The sequence below is a fragment of the Oncorhynchus keta genome, chromosome 13 (genome assembly GCF_023373465.1).
Source record: "Oncorhynchus keta strain PuntledgeMale-10-30-2019 chromosome 13, Oket_V2, whole genome shotgun sequence".
Classification (NCBI taxonomy): Eukaryota; Metazoa; Chordata; class Actinopteri; order Salmoniformes; family Salmonidae; genus Oncorhynchus; species Oncorhynchus keta.
This window is the reverse complement of record NC_068433.1, coordinates 24727513-24742960: the sequence shown is the minus strand read 5'-3', so window position 1 is coordinate 24742960 and position 15448 is coordinate 24727513. Positions and strand designations below refer to the sequence as shown.

The 15448-nt window shown below is 41.7% G+C and overlaps 1 protein-coding gene across 4 annotated transcripts in view; it reads left to right on the top strand.

The window, feature by feature from the left end:
* Positions 1-14463: 14463 nt before the first annotated feature.
* The window catches only part of clcn3 (chloride channel 3), a 75824-nt gene continuing 74839 nt past the window's right edge, over positions 14464-15448 (top strand). For all 4 annotated transcript variants that reach the window (XM_052459820.1, XM_035783775.2, XM_052459817.1 and 1 more), the window contains exon 1: positions 14464-14618. The gene's annotated coding sequence lies outside the window, so the exon portion shown is untranslated. The remainder of the gene's footprint in view (positions 14619-15448) is intronic.

The window sequence follows — 15448 nt, the reverse complement described above, 5'->3', positions numbered from 1 at the left end:
ATACCAAATCCTAACCTTAAATTAAGACAAAAAATATTATTTTGTTTTCATACATTTTTACGATATATCCTATTTCAACTTTGTGGCTGTAATAGCTAGTGACATCCAAGTTTACCATATTGAGCTGTCTAATGTGATTGCCTGTTAGGAATGAGGAAAAGATAGCGGAAGCAGACGCTTCTTCTTCAATGGGGTTTAACAGTGGTTGGCATCCAATAAATGTTGCATTACTGCCACATACTTGACTGGAGTATAACTCCCTTATACTTCGCTTTTAAAAAAACGTTTTACAAAAAAAGAAAATTCAACAAATACCCTACCATCTTACACTACACTCACAAAAAAATATATAATAAATACCATACTCTACTATTTAAATGAATTTAGTTATACTTCAGGCCAACAGCCTGAATGAATGGGACACCGCCACTTAACACACCCTGTAAGTCTTCTGATGTCAAGTCTCGCACACCAAAATACCTCTCTGAAGCTGCCACCACAACCTCGATTTTCTGCGACTTGCGTTCTATCCCTGCTGTACAGTTGATAACCATTACTATAAATGCTCAAATCCAATCTTACTGAAACATATATCACTTGTTGGTTTATCCCTCTGTATTGGTACAGATCGACTACTCACACCACTCCTCTCAGGATCCCTCCCCCTTGATCCATTTCCTCTACTTTCTTCACTGCCTCAGCATATAACAACTTCTGCACTACTCTAACCCTGGAAACCTCAACCTGCCTCTCTCGCACGGGACATTTCTGATCCCCAGCCCCATGGTCATCCCTACAATTAACACATACCCCTACTTTCCCCAATGCTACACATTCCTTTGTCTCATGCCTTTTGTTGGTCAATTCCGTCAACAGATGATCAATTCTATATAATTATCAAACGTGTATATATATATTGGTAGTAGAAAGGAAACACAGGCTCTTTGTTTAAGTATTACAATTCTCCTTTAGTAATACAAGTGTAGGCAGAAGTTGGTACAGAGTACAGTATACGATAGCTTTCCCAAGGTTCTGCAAAGTGTCTAAGACATCCTGTAACTTACATAGCCTCCCCAGTTCCCCTTGCGTGACTTTCCCTGGCAACTACATTATAATAAATCTAACCTCCCCTGACAGCAGCATCTTATCAGCAATTAAAATCTCAGAAGTGGGTTTGACCGAAACTTGACCTTTCATCACAAGTATAGGGTCATAACAAGGTGAACTGTTTTCATCAGGCCTGAGGCAGCCCTGTGTTCTCAGAAAACCAGTCGTATTTTCAGAACCTCAGACAGCTACGGTGGGGCCCAGATAGGAGGAGTATGAGCGTAGGCGGTTTCAGCCTTCTGATAGTGTCTGAAGGGCACAACACTCAAAACAGGTGTAAACACACACACACAGAGATGTCTCCTAAGAGGAGACCTTAAGGTTTATCATAACACAATTTATTAACCTTTTAGAAGGTATGAGGCCTTTGTTTAACCCCTTCACCTTCTGCACACTTCTCACACTTAGGAACCTCCCTCATACACACTGCTGCCACATGCCCATAAGCTTGGTACCTGTAACAACGTAATGTAGTCGGGATAAAAGCTCGTACAGTATAACTTAAATATCCTAACATCACTTTGTTGGGCAAAGACAACATCAAAACTCCAAAGAATAAACAAGGACTCTTCTGTTCCTCCACTCACACCAACCTGTCTGCGTCGCACCAAACAACTTTCACATTTACCGCTACCAAAGTAATCACTCCTTTCAATGGTGCCCTTTTCTTGAGAGCAAAACAATCTTTTGCCCCCATTCGTTTAACACGGAGAGCCTGCTCCCTCTGACCAGCAGAAACACATACGATTATCACAAGACCACTTTAGGTTCCCCTCACCAATTCCACAGCACCCAACTCTATTTTCACCCACCCTGAAACCTCAAATGGATCAGCCAAAAGGCAAGGGTCCACTTTTTCAAAAACCTTCACGCCTACTGTCACAGACTCATCTTTATCCTGACCATCGGTGCAAGCCTTGGGGGCCGAGAACTTCACCACACCTACCACCTCCGATACTTCGCCCTCATTCACTTCCATTCCTCCTCCTGTCTTCAACTCTCTATGCTTACACTTTCTACCATTCTTCTTTAACAAACCATCTCCTTTTTCCCACCATTTATAACTGACTCAAGCTCACTCAAAAAACAGAATATTATTATTTAAGTAATCCCTTTGATATGAGACTCGAAATTGAGCCTTTTTCCATTGATCATCCTTCAGATGTTTCTACATCTTGATTGAAGTCCACCTGTTGTAAATTCAATTGACTGGACATGATTTGGAATGGCACACACCTGTCTGTATACAGTGGCTTGCAAAAGTATTCACCCCCCTTGGCATTTTTATTATTTTGTTGCCTTACAACCTGGAATTAAAATTGATTTTTGGGGGGTTGTCATTTGATTTACACAACATGCCTACCACTTTGAAGATGCAAAATATTTTTCATTTTGAACCAGACAAGAAATAAAAAATGAAAAAATGAACTTGAGCATGCATAACTAAGGCACTGTAAGGTCCCACACCCTATACTCTTGCAAGGTACTGTAAGGTCCCACAGTTGACAGTGTATGTCAGAGCAAAAACCAAGCCATGAGGATGAAGGAATTGTCCGCAGAGCTCCGAGACAGGATTGTGTCGATGCACAGATCTGGGGAAGGGTACCAAAAAATGTCTGCAGCATTGAAGGTCCCCAATGACACAGTGGCCTCCATCATTCTTAAATGGAAAAAGTTTGGAACCACCAGGACTCCACCAAACTGAGCAAATGGGGGAGAAAGGTCTTGGTCAGGGAGGTGACCAAGAACCCGATGGTCACTCTGACAGAGCTCCAGAGTTCCTCTGTGGAGATGGGATAATCTTCCAGAAGGACAACCATCTCTGCACTATTCCACCAATCAGGCCTTTATGGTAGAGTTGCCAGATAGAAGCCACTCCTCATTAAAAGGCAAATGACATCCCACTTGGAGTTTTCCAAAAGGCATCTAAATGACTCTCAGACCATGAGAAACAAGATTCTCTGGTCTGATGAAACCAAGATTGAACTATTTGGACTGAATGCCAAGCATCACATCTGGAGGAAACCAGGCACCTCTCATCACCTGCCAATACCATCCTTACGGTGAACCATGGTGGTGGGAGCATCATGCTGTGGGGATGTTTTTCAGAGGCAGGGACTGGGAGCCTAGTCAGGATCGAGGGAAAGATGAACAGAGCAAAATACATAGAAATGCTTGCTGAAAATCTGTTCCAAATCGCTCAGGACTTCAGACTGGGGCAAAGGCTCACCTTCCAACAGAACAATGACCCTAAGAACACAGCCAAGACAACGCAGGAGTGGCTTCGGGACAAGTCTCTGAATGTCCTTCAGTGGCCCAGCCAGAGCCCAGACTTTAACTCGATCAAACTTCTCTGTAGAGGCTTGAAAGTAGCTGTGCAGTGAAGCTGCCAATCCAACCTGACAGAGCTTGAGAGGATCTGCAGAGAAGAACTCCCCAAATACAAGTGTGCCAAGCTTGTAGCCTCATACCTAAGAAGACTGGAGGCTCTACTTGCTGCCAAAGGTGCTTAAAAAAGGAATGAGTAAAGGATCTGAATAGTTATGTAAATGTGGTATTTCAGTTTTTATTTGTAATACATGTGCAAAAATGTTTACAAACCTGCTTTTGCTTTGTCATTATGTGAAATTGTGTGTTGATTTATGAGGAAAACAAACAATTTGATCAATTTTAGATAAGGCTGTAATGTAACAAAATGTGGAAAAAGTCAAGGGGTCTGAATACATTCCAAATGCAATGTAACCAAATTCATGTAGCCACCCAGATGAAAGGCACACGGACACCCACACTTCAGGTTGACTTGTTTTTTTTATCTGCAATAAAAGTTATCAAACAGTGACGGCAGGCATTGACAGGACTGTCACAGCCACACATTCACTTCTCTCAGAATATCTCTCTCGGACTGAAGAGCAGGCAGACCAACTTTCCAGATAGGGGAGAAGCGCTCAAAAACCCCACTAGCTGTTCTTTCAAGGAAAATAATATAAAAAAGGTAAGACTTTTCGTATTGTCAATTCAATAACACATAATGATAGGTGACTTTATTGATATCACACCCTACTCTGAAGTGAATGGTTTCTTTACTCTGCCCGCGAATGGCGGTATTCTTCGATGTTGCATTGCTCGCAGCTTGAGTGATGTTGATGGAAGCTACATTTTCCCTTTGCACAGAAACACACCACTAACTGGGTTTCAATACAATTGGATTTTCATGCTGAATATTCAACAATCCGCATTAAAAACAAAATTCACATTTTTCCTAACAGACATGTTTCCATCAAATGTAATTGTTGCGGATAAAAGTCGGTGCAAAATTAAGGCCGTTTTTTTTCTACAATTTTAAAAACATTACAATACATTCACAGATTTCCCAACACACTGTGTGCCCTCAGGCCCCGACTCCACGCCTCCCACATATCTACAGTACAAAATCCATGTGTACGTGTGTGTAGTGCATATATTATCGTATGTGTACGCATGTGTCTGTGGCTGTTTGTTTTGCTTTAAAGTGCCCGCTGTTCCATAAGGTGTATTTTTTTATCTGTTTTTTAAATCAAATTTTACTGCTTGCATCAGTTACTTGATGTGGAATAGAGTTCCATGTTGTCATGGCTCTAGTACTGTGCACCTCCCATAGTTGGTTCTGGATTTGGAGACTGTGAAGAGACCTCATGTTGCATGTCTTGTGGGGTATGCATGGACTGCATTCAACATGTCAATACCTCTCATAAATACAAGTAGTGATGAAGTCAATCTCTCCACTTTGAGCCAGGAGAGATTGACATGTATATTATTAATATTAACTCTCTGTGTACATCCAAGGGCCAGCCGTGCTGCCTTGTTCTGAGCCGATTGCAATTTGCCTAAGTCCCAATAAAGAACACCCTCTGTTCTGTGTCTAACACAGGGGTGTCAAACTCATTTCGCATCGTGGGCCACATACGGCCTAGGGAGATGTCAAGTGGGCCGGACCATTAAAATTATACCATACTCTGCTATAAATAACCAAAATATCATGTCTTTCCTTTGTTTTGGTGTAAAGAAGCACAAGAACATTAGGAAAATATTGAAATTTAATTAACTATCCTTTTACAAAACATTTCATGAAACACCTCATATTTCCTTAGACAAATGTGCAATTTACTTTTATCATTCACAAATATGCATTGCAACTGATCCCACTGATTGTACAAAGGCACAAAACTTTAATTGGTACTGAAAAATATAGTAATGCACTTTAAGATTAAATGAGACTTTTAAAGAAAGGAATTTTTAATCCTGTACAACCTGTACAAGTGCATCAACACCAGGTGTCATGTCCTGACTAGCTGTCACTTTCAGAATGTCATTTAAGTGCTTGTTTGTGAGCCTTGAACGCATTTTTGTTTTATTGATATTCATCACTGAGAAAATTTGTTCACAAAGGTAGGTTGTCCCAAACATGCACAAAATTTTAGCAGCCAGGGCTGTTAGTTTGGGGTACCCTGGTAGTAGATACTGATAAAATCTGTCCAGACCTACAGAGGCAAATTTGCCCTTCAAATCTGCATCACACTGCAAATCAATTATCTCTAGCTGAATTTCGACCGGCAGATCAGAAGCTTTAACTGTGAAAGGTGAGCGAAAAACTGAAAATTCTGTCTCAAGTTCACCAAATACCTGAAAACGTTTCTCAAACTCCCGCAGTAGTCCTGCAATTTTGTATTTGTACCGTTTCATGTCCGCATCAGGTCTGGTCACACACACATCTCTCAGACAGGGGAAATGAGCAGGGTTGCCATTTGCCAGTTGCATCTCCCACAAAGTCAGCTTCAACTTAAATGCATGTATGTTGTCAGAAAACTGTGTGACAACTTTTTTGCGGCCTTGCAACATTTTGTTCAGATTGTTCAAGTGTTCAGTAATATCAACCAAGAATGCAAGGTCCCGTAGCCATTCCTGAGATTATAATTCCAACACCGGTTTTCCTTTTTTCTCCATGAACTGTCCGATTTCCTCTCGTAGATCAAAGAAATGCCTCAGCACAGCGCCTCGGCTTAACCATCTCACTTCAGTGTGGTATGGCAGGCTGTGGGTAATGTTGCTGTCGCTGAGAAGTTTGTCAAACTGACGATGGTTCAGACCTCTGGACCGGATGAAATTTACAGTGCGAACAACCACCTCCATGACGTGGTCCATTTTCAGCGACTTGCAACACTATGCCTCCTGGTGCAAAATACAGTGAAATGTCCAGAAACGATCTCCTCCATTAAGGGCTTGTACTTTGTCTTTGAACTTTGTCGCGACACCTGCTTTCTTTCCGACCATGGATGGCGCGCCGTCTGTAGCCAGGCTGACAGCGCGGGACCAGTCCACTCCAACTCTGTCCAATGCAGCAACGACAGAGCCGAAAATGTCCTCGGCTGTTGTGGTGTCCATCATTGGCACCAACTCAAGAAACTCTTCAGTAACAGTCAATGTCTCATCAACTCCTCGAATAAATATGGCCAGTTGGGCCACGTCTGTGATGTCAGTGCTCTCGTCAATTGCCACGGAAAATGCAATAAATGACTTGACTCTCTGTTTCAATTGACTGTCTAAATCTGCCGATAGTTCCGAAATCCTCTCTGCTATAGTATTCCTCGTCAGGCTAATATTGGCAAAAGCTTGTCGCTTCTCGGGACATACAAGTTCAGCCGCCTTCATCATGCATCGTTTAACAAAGTCACCGTCGGAATACGGCTTCGATGCTAATGCTATTTCGCTAGCAATTAGGTAGCTGGCTTTTACCGCTGCTTCACTGACTTCTCGGCTCTGGATGAAAGTTGACTGCTGTTTCCTCAGACCCGCCAGCAATTCGTTAATCTTATCTCTTCTCAGTTGTCCTTGCAAGCCGTCATATTTTTCGCTGTGATGAGTCTCGTAGTGGCGTCGAATATTATATTCCTTCAATACCGAAACTTGTTGCAAACACACCAAGCACAAAGGTTTTCCGTGCATCTCTGTAAATAAATAGGACGTGGTCCATTTTTCTTTGAAAATTCTACACTCCTTATCTACTTTTCTCCGTTTGGATAACGACATTTTGGCTAATGAGGGTGTAGCGGAGAGGTAGAGACCAAGGTATTAACAACGTCGTAACAAGCAGCAGATGGCGCATTGATACCGTCTGCTGTTTTCAGTCTGTCTCAGTGATGCGGCTTGTCTTCTACTCTGATGGAAAGAGTGCGCCCCTTAGCGGATAATCCATGAATTGCAGCGAATTAAAAATATTAATTCCATGTCTTTTATGCATTTTTTCCACTTTCAAATTATCCTGCGGGCCTGATCGAACCTCCTTGGGGGCCGGTTCCGGCCCGCGGGCCGTATGTTAGACTCTAACAGGTAACTAACAGGTAACTCTTTATCCACAATATAGCAGGGGGTGTAAAGACATAACATATACGTTTTTCCAGCAGAAGACTATGATTGATAATGTCAAAAGCCGCACTGAAGTCTAACAAAACAGCCCCCACAATCTTTTTATCGACAATTTCTCTCAGGCAATCATCAGTCATTTGTCTAAGCGCTGTGCTTGTTGAATGTCCTTCCCTGAATGTTTGTTGTCAATTTGTTTACTGTAAAATAGCATTGTATCTGGTCAAGCACCATTTTTCCCAAAATATTAACTAAGGGTTGGTAACAGGCTCATTGATCAGCTATTTGAGCCAGTAAAGGGGGCTTTACTAGTCTTAGGTAGCGAATGACATTTGCTTCACTCCAAGCCTGGGGGCACACACTTTCTAGTAGGCTTAAATTTAAAATATGGCAAATAGGAGTGGCAATATTGTCCGCTATTATCCTCAGTAATTTTCCCTCCAAGTTGTCAGACCCTGGTGGCTTGTCATTGTTGATAGACAACAATACTTTTTTTCACCTCTTCCACAATCAGTTTATGGAAATCAAAATTACAATGCTTGTCTTTCATAATTCGGTCAGATATACTTGGATGTGTAGTGTTAGTGTTTGTTGCTGACATGTCATGCCTAAATTTGCTAATCTTGCCATTGAAAAAAAAACATTTACATTTACATTTAAGTCATTTAGCAGACACTCTTATCCAGAGCGACTTACAAATTGGTGCATTCACCTTATGACATCCAGTGGAACAGCCACTTTACAATAGTGCATCTAAATCTTTTAAGGGGGGGGGGGTGAGAAGGATTACTTTATCCTATCCTAGGTATTCCTTAAAGAGGTGGGGTTTCAGGTGTCTCCGGAAGGTGGTGATTGACTCCGCTGTCCTGGCGGAAAGAAACAATAAGTAGTTGGCAGTATCAGTTGGTTGTGTGATGAATGATCAATCTTATTTCAATGAATGATGGTGTCAGGTTGTGCGCTACTGGTAAGAAGTCAGGTGCAAGGAGAGCGGAGTTGTGATCAAGCTTTAATAGGCAGAAGTAACAACAGACGGACGCAACTGTGTCAAAAACCTCCATCCAAATGGCAAAAGTGCAAAGCGCGACAACACTCACAATAATGCAATAGTTAAACAATTAAACACACTGGTACAACACAGTACCTGGGGAAACCCAGCCTGGCGCGTAACACGAAACACGAAACATGTAACAAAAACAATTCCACACAAAGACATGGGGGGGGACAGAGGGAATATATATGTAGTGTGATTAGGGAATGAAAACCAGGTGTGCGGAGAAACAAGACAAAACAAATGGAACACTGAACAGTGGAGCGGCGATAGATGACCGGTAACGTCGACCACCGAACGCCGCCCGAACAAGGAACGTAGCCGACTTCGGTGGAAGTCGTGACAGGTGGAGCAAGAGTTTGCCTTTTTTCCTAGAATTTCATTAAAGGTGCTCCAAAGCTTTTTACTATCATTCTCTATGTCATTTACAGTGGGGGGATAAGCATTTAGTCAGCCACCAATTGTGCAAGTTCTCCCACTTAAAAAGATGAGAGAGGCCTTTAATTTTCATCATAGGTACACTTCAACTATGACAGACAAAATAACAAAGAAAATCCAGAAAATCACATTGTAGGATTTTTTTATGAATTTATTTGCAAATTATGGTGGAAAATAAGTATTTGGTCACCTACAAACAAGCAAGATTTCTGGCTTTCACAGACCTGTAACTTCTTCTTTAAGAGGCTCCTCTGTCCTCCACTCGTTACCTGTATTAATGGCACCTGTTTGAACTTGTTATCAGTATAAAAGACACCTGTCCACAACCTCAAACAGTCACACTCCAAACTCCACTATGGCCAAGACCAAAGAGCTGTCAAAGGACACCAGAAACAAAATTATAGACCTGCACCAGGCTGGGAAGACTCTGCAATAGGTAAGCAGTTTGGTTTGAAGAAATCAACTGTGGGAGCAATTATTAGGAAATGGAGGACATACAAGACCACTGATAATCTCCCTTGATCTGGGGTTCCACGCAAGATCTCAACCCGTGGGGTCAAAATGATCACAAGAACGGTGAGCAAAAATCCCAGAACCACACGGGGGGACCTAGTGAATGACCTGCAGAGAGCTGGGACCAAAGTAACAAAGCCTACCATCAGTAACACACTACGCCGCCCGGGACTCAAATCCTGCAGTGCCAGACGTGTCCCCCTGCTTAAGCCAGTACATGTCCAGGCCCGTCTGAAGTTTGCTCGAGAGCATTTGGATGATCCAGAAGAAGATTGGGAGAATGTCATATGGTCAGATGAAGCCAAAATATAACTTTTTATACTTATTACTTATTTTCCAACATAATTTGCAAATAAATTCATTAAAAATCCTACAATGTGATTTTCTGGATTTTTTTTCTCATTTTGTCTGTCATAGTTGAAGTGTACCTATGATGAAAATCACAGGCCTCTCTCATCTTTTTAAGTGGGAGAACTTGCACAATTGGTGGCTGACTAAATACATTTTTGCCCCACTGTATCTTCGTTTCATAGTGTAGTTTCTTCTTCTTTTTATTCAGTTTAATCAAATGATTTCTCAATTTGCAATATGTTTGCCAATCGGTTGTGCAGCCAGACTTATTTGCCATTGCTTTTGCCTCATCCCTCTCAACCATACAATTGTTCAACACCTCATCTATCCACAGGGATTGAATCGTTTTTACAGTCACTTTCTTAATGGGTGCATGCTTAGTAACTGGAATAAGCCATTTCATAAATGTGTCAAATGCAGCGTTTGCTCCTCATTACACAACACGGACCAACAAATATTCTTTACATCAACAACATAGGAATCACTAAAAAATGTATTCTATGACCTCTTATACACTATTAGGCACAGATTTGGTTTGGTTTTATGGCTAATATATTGTGATCACTACATCCGATGGATCTGGATACTGCTTTCAAGCAAATTTCTGGAGCATTAGTAAAGATGTGATCAATACATGTTGAGGATTTCATTTCTGTGCTGTTTGTAACTACCCTGGTAGGTAGATTGACCAGGTTGCAGGCACTGCTTACAGTTTGAAGCTTTTTCTTGAGTGGGCAGCTTGATCAAAGCCAGTCAATATTTAAATCACCCAGAACATATACCTCTCTGTTGATATCACATACATTATCAAGCATTTCACATGAACTCAGCAAAAAAGAAACGTCCTCTCACTGTCAACTGCGTTTATTTTCAGCAAACTTAACGTGTAAATATTTGTATGAACATAACAAGATTCAACAATTGTGACAAACTGAACAAGTTCCACAGACATGTGACTAACAGAAATGGAATAGTGTGTCCCTGAACAAAGGGGGGGGTCAAAATCAAAAGTAAGTCAGTATCTGGTGTGGCCACCAGCTGCATTAAGTACTGCAGTGCATCTCCTCCTCATGGACTGTACCAGGTTTGCCAGTTCTTGCTGTGAGATGTTACCCCACTCTTCCAACAAGGTACCTGCAAGTTCCCAGACATTTCTGGGGGTGGCCTAGCCCTAGCCCCTAGCCCTAGCCCTAGCCCTAGCCCTCAGCCTCCGATCCAACAGGTCCCAGACATGCTCAATGGGATTGAGATCCGGGCTCTTCGCTGGCCATGGCGGAACACTGACATTCCTGCCTTGTAGAACGAGCAGTATGGCTGGCATTGTCATGCTGGAGGGTCATGTCAGGTTGAGCCTGCAGTAAGGGTACCACATGAGGGAGGATGTCCTCCCTGTAACGCACAGCGTTGATATAGCCTGCAATGACAACAAGCTCAGTCCGATGATGCTGTGACACACCGCCACAGACCCTCCACCTCCAAATCGATCCCGCTCCAAAGTACAGGCCTCAGTGTAACGCTCATTCCTTCGACGATAAACGCAAATCCGACCATCACCGCTGGTGAGACAAAACCGCAACTCATCAGTGAAGAGCACTTTTTGCCAGTCCTGTCTGGTCCAGCGATGGTGGGTTTGTGCCCATAAGCGACGTTGTTGCCGGTGATGTCTGGCGAGGACCTGCCTTACAACAGGCCTACAAGTCCCCAGTCCAGCCTCTCTCAGCCTATTGCGGACAGTCTGAGCACTGATGGAGGGATTGTGTGTTCCTGGTGTAACTCGGGCAGTTGTTGTTACCATCCTGTACCTGCCCCGCAGTTGTGCTGTTCGGATGTACCGATCCTGTGCAGGTGTGATCTGCCACTGCGAGGGCGATCAGCTGTCCGTCCTGTCTCCCTGTAGCGCTGTCTTAGGCATCTCACAGCACGGCCATTGCAATTTATTGTCCTGGCCCACATCTGCAGTCCTCATGCCTCCTTGCAGCATGCCTAACACGGAACCCAAACCGGCTGCGCGCGTGCGCCATCGTGCGCTATCATGCATACATTTATTTTGCCCCCCCACACCAAATCCGATAATGACACGCAGGTTAAAATATCAAAACAAACTCTGAACCAAGGACATTAATTTGGGGACAGGTCGAAAAGCATTAAACATGAATGGCAATTTAGCTAGTTAGCTTGCGCCTGCTAGCTAACGTTAATTTGTCCTGTTTATCTAGCTTGCTGTTGCTAGCTAATTTGTCCTGGGATATAAATATTGAGTTGAGAGGCACGACTTGCAGCGCGATCTGCGTCAGAAATAGGAATGAGTTATATTTTAGCCCTTGGCTTCGCAGACGCTCCCTGGCGCGCGCAAGCTGTTTGGGTGCAATAATTGAATAACATGGATTTCTACATTTATTTTGCGACGCTCGCCCACGCGATGTGTCCGGTCTGGTCAGCATGTGAGACACGTTCACGCAGATGAGCAGGGACCTTGGGTATCTTTCTTTTGGTGTTTTTCAGAGTCAGTAGAAAGGCCTCTTTATTGTCCTAAGTTTTCATAACTGTGACCTTAATTGCCTACCACATGGGAAACAGTGTTTAAACCTTTTACACTGAAGATCTGTGAAGTTATTTGGATTTTTACGAATTATCTTTGAAAGACAGGGTCCTGAAAAAGGGATGTTTATTTTTTTGCTGAGTTCATGTTGTACATATATTGTCTGTTAGCACTTGATGGTTGATAGCAGCTTCCCACTAGAATGGGTTTTAGGTGAGACAGATGAACCTTTTTCCATATTACTTCAACAGTATTTAACATGAGATCCTCTATAATGACAGGGCACATAAACAAAAAATAATAAATTAAATGGGTTTCCATCGCGTTTTCAACTCTACTAATGGTTCTCTTACAAAAAGCCGACTCATAGTGGGAGGAACACACAACACGCGCAGCATGTCATCGCGTATCTCGAAGTTTACTTTGACATGATATTATATCAATACTTGCGCACAAAGCGTTTCCACCTACATTTCTGCAATAATTAATTTTACCGACACAAAACGATCCCACCTTGTATAGCGTTTTGTCGATATTTCGAATGTTAACCTACACATGTTCTGTTCCCATCTGGCCTGTCATGACATGTTTTATCCAACACGTAGGCAACTTAATGCGTATTATAAGGTTGGATGTAAACCTGGTGGTAGCTTGGTTTCCATCCGATTGGCACATCTTTTCATGCGAATATTCTAGAGAAAATATGCGCATTTTCCCACCATTAGTATGTTTCCACCAAATGGATTTATTGCAGATGAAATGCAGTGCCTGATAACATAGTGCACACAAAACGTGTTCTACTTTTTCGTTTAGATTCTCATGTAGTCTCCTGAATGAAAATCTAAAGTTCAATGTGTTTCCATCGCATTTTCAACTCTATGGATAGTTTTGTCAAAAAAACTGTTGCATTAAATAGCAAATGTGCCTACTCTGGTTTTGTCTCCAGTGCTCTAACCAACAGTTTGCAGATACAATGCGGGTAGGCTGTGCGCCTTGTCCAGTCTACATAATGAGATTATTATGGATAAGAGCGAGAGTATTTTTATTTGTCAAACGGCAGTCAAGCATCGATCATCATGTCACCAGTATAAGACGCTCTATATTGGAAAGCTGCATCAAGCTCATCACCATGCACTTTCACCACCCTGTGAAGTTCATAATTGATATAATCTGTAGGCTAGCCTAATAAACTATATGGTTTCCCGAGTTGTAGTGGGAGGACGACACACCATATCATCGCGTGACTCCAAATTTACTTCGATACGATGGTTATTATATCAATTTTTGCGCATAAAGGCGTTTCCATCACCATTTCCCGCATAATACATTTAACCGACACAAAAGATCCCACCATGTCGAACAAAATAATTATTTATAAAATTACACCGACACTTCCTGTTTCCATTACAGCGGTGATTATTTAAAAAAATGTATTATATGACTTTACTCGCATAAAAACTGTATGGAAACTTGGTTACTGGCAGGGAAAATATATTTTCTTTATTCGGATTTTAGAATATTCGCATGAAAATCTGTAAATTGGATGGAAAAATCAATTGGATGGAACGCTAGCTACTGAGCCACGTTGAATGTGTTTCAGATTTTCTTCTCACTCTCCAAATAAAATAAAAGGTATTTTCTAACCATAATCCAGTGTTAGCCATGATGATCCTGGAGGGACAAGAACATTCATGGATAACTACAGTGCCAAAACCTAATGCATTAGTTTTTTTTCTACAGTTAACAAGTAGTTACCAACAAGTAGTCCATGGAAAAATATACTTTATTAATCCCCGAGGGGGTGTTTAATTTGTATTTGTATGTTCAGCAAACTCTTATTATGGATGAGGACATGGATAAAAGATAATCGTTTAATAATATTATATAATAGTATTATATATGGCAAAAAAAATGCACTCTTATTATTGCCAATCCAATTTCAAGGAGGCTAATTTTGTCTACTTCTAATTTATAATGTTTTATTGCACGTTATTAAAATAAAAATATGTTCTATCCTGGCTCCTTGCCCCCATTTCGCGCTCCTTTACGACTGCGATGGGGTGGGAGATCAAGAAACCGGAAGTAAACGTCATTGACACAGGAATGGGACAGAAAAAAAACATAATGGGGAGAATGTCAAATATATTTTTGTAAAAACGCAACGTTTCTACTCAAGAAAAGGATGATTCGTTTTGTCCGGGGTGGAATAGCGGCATCGAAAAGGTATGTGATGTTGCTGGTGCACAACGTTTGATGGTAAAAGTTAATAGTTTACCCACCAAGGCCACCATCGTATCTATGTACATTTTTTAAAATCTGAACACAGGTGCTCATCTTGTCATGCTTGCTGGACGGTAGGTGATAATTTTCACCAGTATGTTGCACATATTCAGCGCGTGGTGCATTTGTAGTTATGCGTACAACAACAACATCGCTTTGTGAAATTCATCATATCAAATGGTGTAGTAGTTGCATCAAAATCGAATCAGGCCAACTAACGGTAACTGACATTTTAAAAAGGAGCACTCGAGCCCCTGTCAGTCGTAGTTGGCTAACTAGCTACTAGCTTATTAGCTACATTCTAGTCGCCATATTACACTATAAGACACGTATCCTTTATCCACCGTACTTATTTGTGGTTGTAACTAGCTGGCTGCATTTTTTTATGTGTTAAATGTAGGATGGTGTCAGCTGTAACGTTCGTTGTATCATCCAGAAACCCCAAGCTACTGCCCTAGCTAGCAACAATGTCATGGCACCATGATACATCAGAAAGGCGCGTGAGAGGCAGTGGAAATGTTCCTTTTCATGTTTGTTTAGTGGCCTTTCACCTTACACAGTAAAAGGCGAGATGCATATAGTTTGTATTGCATGCAGATTTTATGGCATAGATGTATATGAACATATTGCATAGTGTGATATGTATTTTCTCTTTAATACATGCACCCATTACATAGTCCTATGTATCACGTGACTATTACCGTATCATAACCATCTGAGTGGCTTGTGATTTATACATCAAATATGTTGTTAGGGTGAATGGGGCTTAAATT